Source organism: Photinus pyralis, unplaced genomic scaffold, assembly GCF_008802855.1.
Source record: "Photinus pyralis isolate 1611_PpyrPB1 unplaced genomic scaffold, Ppyr1.3 Ppyr1.4_LG8, whole genome shotgun sequence".
Classification (NCBI taxonomy): Eukaryota; Metazoa; Arthropoda; class Insecta; order Coleoptera; family Lampyridae; genus Photinus; species Photinus pyralis.
In genome coordinates, this window is record NW_022170819.1 from 29,407,749 (window position 1) to 29,417,817 (window position 10,069).

General features: G+C 37.3%; 1 non-coding gene across 1 annotated transcript; it reads right to left on the reverse strand.

The window, feature by feature from the left end:
- Positions 1 to 1,471: 1,471 nt before the first annotated feature.
- Positions 1,472 to 1,545, reverse strand: Trnat-agu. The gene has a single exon. It is a non-coding gene; the product is annotated as a tRNA-Thr (tRNA).
- Positions 1,546 to 10,069: the final 8,524 nt, after the last annotated feature.

A 10,069-nucleotide genomic window follows, 5' to 3' on the forward strand; every position in this document is an offset into this window, starting at 1 on the left:
TTTTTAATTAATTGTGCGGTCTACTGACGTCCTAAAAATATGTAATTTGTCCCAAAATTCAAATCAAATAAGAGCGCTTCTTTTGACGTTTACTGCAACACACTTATTTAGCTACTATTAATTTCACTTACTTAATTGACAGGATTGAAATTTCTAAAATCGGTATTCCAATTAACGCCTATTACTAGTTGAATGTTGGGATCAGCCGTCTGGGTCGGCGCTATCAACCTGATAACGGCGTAAACCTGTACGGCCTTGAACATAGGAAACCAAAATCAGCTAAATAATTGCTTAACTGAGCTGAAATTTTAAATATTAATTCGCCATCTTCTTTTAAATAACAAGAGATTTCGGACACGACAAAGGCAATCTTGACGGTAACGGTTTCAAACGGAGAATTAATTGCAGATTTTATATTGCGGTAGCATCGCCGTAGGCTAAAACACAACTTTAGGAATTCAATCAATTACCTTTAGCTTCTATCTCTCCCTAGAAGCAACACTTTTCGTAATGAATGTTCAATTCAAACTCGAATACAGTGCAGTTAAAACACGTCAACTTAGATTTATTTCTACGTAAAAGTTAACCCCGTTCCAGGCACCCCCTCCCCACAGTAACCCTCTATCAAAAATTTCAGATGGAAATAATAAGAGTCGAGTAAAAAGTTTTTCAATTCTGTATCCAACCTTGTAACATTTTTTATCTTGCAAAGATAAGAAAGTAGAAAAAAATAATCTCTCCAAAGTTTTTATTCAACTTCAAACTAGGCCAGCCATGTGCTATGTTGTGGGAAGGGGGTGGTTGACAAGAGTTTAATTTTTACGTAGAAATGCGCTCCCCCGAAACCCAAAAGTTGACGCGTTTCAGGATTTTTGCAGTCTCGATTTAAGGGTGGCTCGTAAAATAAAATAGTTCTTCATGGAACTGTAGGTAAGACTTTTAAATGATACTCTTATTTTGGAATGCCACACACGATCGTCGATTACTACAAACGAGGTAGTAAAATTCTACGCTCTGTATACGAAATCTAGTTATTTACATTGTAGTACATCAATAGTTTATAAAAGAATGGGAGCGGGTGGGAGAGCGTGTTGTAAATTGTACCTATTAGTTGCATACCTGAGGGGGTCTAAAGAGAAGTTAAAACGGTTCGTGGGAAAGTGATGGAATCGTGGTGAGCGATCCTATTTAAACGAACTGAAGAAGGCAAATACGTTTAAATATTGAACGCTGCTTTCGTGGAGCGAGTCTCGTAATAAAAGTTTGACAAAAGAGAAATGCGCAATTATCGCGATTAATTAATTGAATTACCACGGTGCGATAAGCAAGAAAAATTTACCAACACGCAAACGTAAATGCGATACGATTTAAACAATGAAAAGCATTTGTTCATGTCGAATTGGATTAATTAGGGTTAATTGTTTTCCGTTGTAATTGTAAAAAATGTTTCACTTTCCTGTGTGGAAAGTGTAGGCCCCGGAGGGATTCGAACCCTCGATCTCCTGTTTACTAGACAGGCGCTTTAACCAACTAAGCCACGGCGCCGATGCACACCTTTGCTGTACATGCTAATTACTCGTGTAATATTCCATTTTTCATAATTAGATGATATGTGCAAATTCACCATTTTATGACATTCATTACAAGCCGCAGTATCAACACTTTATAAAGCGTTCTCAAGCTCTTTGAAACTTTTAAACCGATTTGAAACTTCGGCTGTTTCCTCCGAATCTTCTAAGCCATCGAAAGACTCTTAAACTTTTCAAATTTACATTAGATGCTTTGAAACATTCTCTAAACCTCTAACGCATAGAACATTTCTGTAAACCTAAACCTCCGAAATTGTCTGAGCCCTCAAACTTTATGAAGTTGCTGAATACATTTATTTTTTGCACAGCTTCTTGTCCAAAGTGTTGCTAAGAAGATTTGATTGCTTTCCGAGACGCAATTTTGCGGAAAATATGACTTGTTTTGCTCTAGAGTCTAGATCATTCGAGAAGACTCGCGGCCAGGGAACACTCGAGTATACCCAGGGGCGGACTGGCTCGGGGGGGGGGCGGATGGCGATTACCACCTGGGCTGTACATCATAATGGCCCGTTGGAAATTTAAGTATGTGCTGTATTTAGTTTCTTGCACTATTAATAAATTATGAACACGTTTCTCTAATTGGGGTTGATGGTAGGTTGTTAAAAAATTCTGTTTTAATTGAAGTGTTTTACAATGAATTTATCATTTTCTGTCGTAGCATGAAAGTGCTGAAATACAATGATAGGCGACGCACCTCGTGTGGATTGTATATTTTGTTACTTTTAATTATCAGCTGCAATTTAAAAAAAACTGTATGGTAATTGATTTTCGAGAAAGGAGTACTTTAAAATGTTTTTGTGGTGCACCGAAGTCTGATTCGAAAAATTTTGGTGTAGCGAAGGTTATACACTGCCTTTTTATGAGGCCCGAAAAAAAAATTGTCACAGATCGACCCAACGCACCAAAATTAATAAGAAAAAGTGTTTTCCCGAGAAATTTTGGTGCAGGCGATTTTTGGTAAAAAAGGAAGGTAATACACTGCCTATTTTTGAGGCTCGAAAAAAAATTGTCTCAGATCGACCTGGAAAAAACATTTTCTTGTAGACTGTGGCCTGTAGAATCCATAATTTCAAACAGTTCCAAGATTGGGCTACTAGTTCAAAAGTTACAGCCCTTTGAATTTTCTTTCGAAATTGGTTTCTAGTCTATTACTTTTTATTGAGAACATCCAACTGGCGAGACGCATTCGCGGCGAGCGCGCCTAAGGAGGAGGAGGAAAGGCCGGAGGAGATTTTCGTCCAGAATTTCATGAAGATAGTTCATATAGGAAATATTGATATACTTCAAGGAAACTTTCGGTTCAGGACTACCCCCGCAGAGGTAACATTGCTAAAGAACTCTTTTGCAAGAAATAAAACCGTTTTCAATAATTTTGTATAGCAGATAAAATGAACAGCATTTTTAAATTACGTGAAATAAAAATGATCACATGAAAATGAACCTTGAAATACATTTTATCCAACGCGTTTCCAATAACGCTGTGGTTCAATCTCAGAATAATCTGTATTGAACAGATTAATGAAGTAATATGTTAGAATAATAATTATTGCACATATTTCAAGTTATAATAACAATACGGTGCGAATTCAGTGCAAGAACGCATCATATTTGCAAATTATAAATGAATGATAACTATAGGTCAGTAAATCCAAGCACATTAGTTATAACGTAATAAAATTAATTGTATCTAAACCAAAGACTGAATACATTAATATTTAGCGAATGCTTTTACTCATTTGGGGTACGTGTAATGTCTTCAATTTGGCAGAAGTGACGGTATGCCCCCTTACATTCTACTCCCAATCCAATCGATCTGAAACCGAGATTGAACATGGTCTTTCGAGCCAACAACGGATCCGGCTGGCTTTGACGACTATCGAGGCCGGCAGCAAATAGTGCGAGCCCAAAGTGCGAGTGAGAAGGTGCGAACACTGCTTTCGAAAAAAACAATATTGTCGAAGTCGATAAAAACCGACGCCCTCTTAAGCGTTTTTTTGTGTTTTAGCTTCTTCAGCTAGTCATATTTACGAGGAGGGAGGTGGGACTACAAAGTGAAAGTTCTAATTCCGTGAAACCGCGTTGGTTGATTATTAATTGCCTAGGCTTTACTTTATTATGCACTCTCTAGTTTTCTTAACGATTTCGTCACGTGCTTTCAAAGGTCTTTCACATTTTGGAAATTTCGGTTGAAAATAGGAGGGTTTTTTCCATACACCATTATCGGCACTATCTCATAGATATTCTTCTAACCACTGCCTTCTTTTCAAATAGATTTGACGAAGATTTTTGTCCGAGTTTAAAATTGACTGTAACACTGTAACACCAATGGATATGTTTCTTCCAGATGTCTCAATCGCTCTTTATGAGTATCCTCTTTCGACGCCCGCTCTCGAGATATGAGGAATTATTACCGATTACGATCACGGTTCGAGGAGCAGGATTGTGGTTGGTAGAAAACAGTTCCTTTCCTTCTTACCTTTAACTAGAAGATCATGAAAGATAAAACCAATCTCTAACACCCCTTTCCCCTTCGCGCATTGCTCTCGACGAGGAATCGCGGAGGAAATTATTGTTATACTTTGTAGAAACCAATTCAGTTCGATGAGACCTTTCATTGTTCATTCGCTCATTTGTTACCATGAAGCATAGAACGTGTGTTACCAACACCCCAATTTTTAAATGTATGCTTGGCACCACGCGTACCTACGTAAAGTCTGAGACCAATTTGTCGTCGCATATAAAAGACGGACGAACAAAACGCACACAATAGCACATTTAGCACATTCTTAAAAAATGCGCTAAAAATATGAAATATCTCCTTTTTGAAAAAGTGGAAGGGGAGGGGTCATTTGTTACCCCTATCCAATATCTCCCTTATTAACGTGCAAGTGATAAAAATATAATTTACCTTAACTATACGGCCTCTAAATCTACCCTCAAGTTGTGCAACTTTGGAAAAACTGGTTGCTCCCTAATTACGATTCGAGGAAATGGAAATTTGTTTATTGAAGTTACACCTTGAGTTGTAGCGGAAAGTTCTCAAGGAATGCTATTGCTTTGCATTAATTGTACACATTTAGCGGCTTGTTTGAAAATGCAGTCACTTAATGGCAGTCCGTTTTTACCACCCGCACGTTAGCAAGGGAGCTATTGCATTGGGATAAAAAATAGCCTTCCAGTTTTTTGAAGGAAATACACGTTTTTAAGAACCGGGAATCGGAATCAAACAACATCTCAAAGGGCAACAAATGGGGTCGTAAAGGATACCACAACCTTTAGCGAAGCAGCTACAGGCTTCAGAATGGCTTGTGTCCATGAAGACCTGGAAGGAATGCTGTGGGAAGAAGGGGAGGCAGGGCAAATCAAAGCCTGGATCCTTGACGGAGTCGCCGCTTTACCCATTGGGAAGATTTCGCAAAAATTCACGGAGAGTCGCCACCGAGGGAGTGCTGTTGATCACATGCGCAGACGGCGGACTGGTTGAGGTCGGAACTAACAAGAGCAGCTCCGCGGGAGGGGGAAAAAACTTCGACTCGTTGAAGCGAAGGACCTAAAGGTCACTCTTGAGAACTGGTCCGCAGGACGGAACTGGTGGTCATGGAATCAAACCTTCGCATGGCCATTAAAGGTTCTATATTCTCTTATCTTATCTCGCTATTGAACGATTCCTCAAGATATTACATGCAAATAATTCGACAGAACTGTATCCAGGAACTTCAGCTACATGAGATCGAAAAAATTTAAGAAAAATTTAAATTAGAAAGCTCGCGTTAAAACCTCGAACCCCTACCTTTTTTAAACACCTTTTCTACCCGAAGGTAGCTCCTGTATTAACAAAAAACGATAAAGGCGTTAGGGAATGTAAAAAAGGCACCTTTCATTTTTTAATAATGGGGGCCATTACACAACTTAATCAATTTATGCTAAGACACTTTCAGGAAGGACTTCAATATTCACGCATTCCCTGATTATCAAAAATGCAACTAAATTCCGCAGGGGTGTTCGCCAAGACAACATCAAAGATACAACCACGCTTCGCTTCACACCATCGTAATTTGCTTGTTTCCCCTATAACAGGAGGAAAAAGTACATTTCTATTCTCTTTTGATGTCGGATTAATACATGCCTAACTATTGACGTCCCTCACTATATAACGTTTCATTTCCTTTCTTCATTACACGTTACTTGTGTAGTTAAAGTGACACTGACCTAACGAAAAAAAAATAGCCACCCCTCATCGTCGAACTTGTTTGAAGTGGAATTTGGGAGATTACGCGAGTCGTCTATGCGACACGCGTTGCGTTACCGCGTCCCTTGTGGGTTTATTTGCAAATATTTCGGACGTAGAGGGAGGTGAGAAATTTGAAATTGAATTACGGCGTGTAATACTGTATGAAACGGAAGAGTGGGATTACACAAGATTATGATTTGTATGGGAGGCGTCTCTAAAAATATTAATAAACGAGAAAGGATCTGCTTATTTTTAGATTCCATCTACTTCCAACAGACTAGATAATTCACGTAAAAATTATAGTAGGCAATTCCCACATTTTTCTTCTTTGCACCATTTTCACCCCTACGCGACGTTCCAGGTTATTATAATCGTTTAGCGTTGCTCATCTGCTGAAAGCGTGCGAAACTAACCGCTATCCATCAACTTTCCTGTCAAACAAAAAGCACGCGAACTTTATCCAAACTTCCAAATTATCGTAGCATCCACAAAATTTTAAAGTGAAAAGTCAGTTTAAAGATATTAACGTATTTGTGCTCATTTTCTACGCCAATATTAACGAATTAAAATGATGGGTCATCCTGTATATTGAATTTCATTTACTTTTAAGCGCACATGTGGTTGTTCACTTCAGAATGAATACAATTTCGATCATGGTAGTTGAATTTGAAGCCAATGTGATTTTGTTCAAGGATTATTTAATGTTGTTGATTTTGTTTATAAATATAATCGCTTGTTATCTGTTTATTGAATTGTACAGAAATTTTGTGTTAAACGATTTCTATTTTCCCTTAAGTGAAGCCTTTCTTTAAGGTTTTTTCAGTACCCGTTAACGGGAGTTTTTCCACCATTAAAGAGCCAATATTACAAATATCAAACAAATCCAGTGTCATCTAAAACAAGATTCAAGTTAACTCAAAGAAGTGTTTCCGAAGTCTCATTGATGTTAGTACATCAATATGAAGACACGGAATTTCGAATTTGGGGTTTATAAGCTAATGTTAAAATTTGCACCTCAATTGTGCCCATGAATCACGATTTGTTCCCCACCTGCGGAACCTTTAATTTGGAGTATACGATTTAGTGCTATGCACGGTGATCTACGAACGCGATCAACGTTCACATCTGAAGTGGGTTCGTTTTATGCATACAGGAATCGTTAATTTGTGGTTACAAATTGCTAAAATGAGCGTATCCTACAGCGACCAAGTGTGCACCTGAATTGTGCTGGTTTTGTTCCTTTATCCCTCAATACGCGAAGAAAAATTTTTTCCCCGTCCCCGTAGGAACTTCGGGCAGTTTCTTTCGGAGTACACCTTAATGCCTTCAAAGAAACCTACGTTCTAAATGTCTTCTCTTATCACCTGTAAAACATAAAATCCTGTTTTTCTTGTTCCCGTTCCCGTGGAAGTTTCGGAAAGTGTTTTACTACATCAGATCAATGGTGTAAGTTGGATTTTGTTAGCGTTTTAGGTGTTAAGTATTCAGAAGTATACAGGATGTTTCTATTAGAGGACTGATTATTCCAAAATGTTTTCAAGTCATTAGTGAATGAAATTGGCGATTTACATTTCACGAGTCAATGGTTTTCAGATGCGTCCTGTGGTAATACAATCTTAATGTGTTTTACTTGACCAAAACCGCCAAATCAACCTTCCTCATAGAGTTTCGGGAGAATCGCTCGGTTGCAGGTTTTAAAAAGGCCGTGGATTTTGATTGATGCTCCTTACGAGCATGTAATTCGTTGAACTAAATTAAGCCGATTGGCTAATGATTAAAGATGGCCGATTTAACTGATTGGCACCATTTTGGGGCGTGCTGGAAAAATTTGCATTTAAATTCTTTTCGACATTTCGCTGGGAAGTTAGAACTTTTGGGATTTTAGGGTTAGAGCAGTTTACTCATAATTTGTCATGGAAATTCTATAGTGGTAAGAAAATTAAAAGATTTATTATTTTTCCAATAAGGGATTTGATTAGTGGAATAGTATTCGTAAACCATGATTGCCATTTTGTGGATAGTCATTAATTAAGTAAGAATAGGAAGGGGCTAGTATGGGACGTTTTTGAGGGCATTCGGTCTAAAAGTTCCACCATAGCAGAAGTTATTTTTTTCGAGACTCGTTTTGAAACAACAATTCTCGAAAATTTTTCAAACTTCTTCTCTTACAATTAAATCGGTTGAAAACCATCGGAAACAAAAGGAGGTTTTCCGATCAAAAGTTTAACCAAAGGAAGATTTCCTTCGGCTAATTTAAGCGTGAAGAAATTAATTATCTGTGCCCGTACAAGGAGAATCGAAAGGGGACATTTTCTAGTAATCGTAAATTTATCAGAAGAGCTAGCCGTCTGTCAAAAAGTTTATAAAAATTTTTTTATTATACCTGAATCACAATCGCCGTTTAAAACACTCAAATGCGTGCGAAAAAAGGCCTTTAAAACACACGTGCTTTAAAGTTGCTAGGTAATGATACTTCAAGTATGACTTTTGAAACTGTCATCTGGGGTTGAAATAAAAAATCCTCTTAGGTCGCTTTCTGTAAATGCAGAACATTGCTTTGGCTTGTACCTACCTATCCTTTGGTTGAAGCTTCCACAAACGCGCTCAATTTAGGGTATGCTTCCAAATCTGTTCCACTTTTTAGTCGCAGCAATGTTTGAAGTTTTGAATGAATGCACCAAAAGATAGAAGATTTAAATACCTTTGACATTTCCTTCATATTTATTCATGATGATTTTTATAAGCAAACGTCAAGTGATATTTCCATGGCAATCGTGAAATTACGAACACCAAGCCCACTTAATTAGATATGTATTCGAGTATAACGTCAATATGATTTCATTGTATTTCCTATTTTTAAATTATACTGCAGGTATAATAAAAAATACTATAAGATACACGTGTATAAATGGTCTTTAAAGCACTTGCAACGTTAAAGGCACTCCGCTTTGCGTCGTGCCCTTAAACTCGTTGCGCGTGCTTTAAAGACTTGATTATACACTTGTATCTTAATATACTAGTTTAGGTTTAGGTTTAGAGTTTGTATGTAATGGGAGGACATTGAATATCTTACAGCTTAGTTTAAATAGTTTAAATTATTTTGGAAAAGTGCTGTTCTTTGCTGACCAGAGTTTAGTACAGACTTGTTATTTCTACTATAGGCATGTCTTAATTTAATAAACTGTTTTTTTTTTATTTTTTAAAGAGTATAAACATGTTTCCAGGATGTAAAGGTCAATGACTGTCAAGATTTTTAATTTTTTGAAGTATATTTTACACATTTACACATTTAATCAAACAATCTTAAAACTATTCCGGCTTAAGCCCTTGGGCCAACCGGCTGGAGTTACCCAAAGGTAAAATCCAGTACATCTTACAACCACTCAAGAATTGGCATTACGTTGTAACTTCATATTAAAAATTCATCTTCGTTAATTCCTTTTTTCTTCTTCTACTCACCCTTCTTAGGACATAATCCTCCTTCTCCTTTCATTACATGTAGATACAAGTCTTGGCTCCTGAAACTTCCTTGAGACTTCAGTCACTTCGATCATCTCCCTTATTATATAAAGCCTCCACGAGCACAATGTGTTTAGAACTTTTGGGTTTTTGAACGTGGGGGAGCAATTTAATGCACGTTAGCATTTTGCAAAAAAGTTGAATGTGCTATTATTTACTTATTGTTAATTAATTTTGTTAGTTTACCTTTTAAGCAGTAAATTAATTTTTGTTTGTTATGCAATTGATTAAAAATTAGAATGAAATTGACGACTAAATGAAAAAGTTGTTAAATTTATACAACATCCCTGACTTAATTCCCGTTTGCCCATATGCAAAGTGGATAATTTTTCATACATCTGGTCCTTGTGGATATTGAATGGTTCACAACTAGACACGGCATTGAAATTCAAAGGACTCGGCGGTGATATTTGCGACATTTTCTAAATCTAAACCACCCATCCATTAAATTTCCGAAACGAGGGCATACAAAAATATAACTCATGACATTCACACCATTTCAGTTACCCCAATATAAATATCCGACAATATGACTAATGTATGTCACAACCATCCCCATTTTTCTATTTCATCGATACTGATGCTCACAGTGTTAATTTATCTAAGGTTAATCACTTAATTTGAGTTAACATCGTCTATTGTTTGAACAGGCTCGTGTCGTATCCCCCTGGCCCTCAAAGTATCTACCCTACAATCAAGGTCTAATCGAAAGAACAGGCGACCCGAGGGA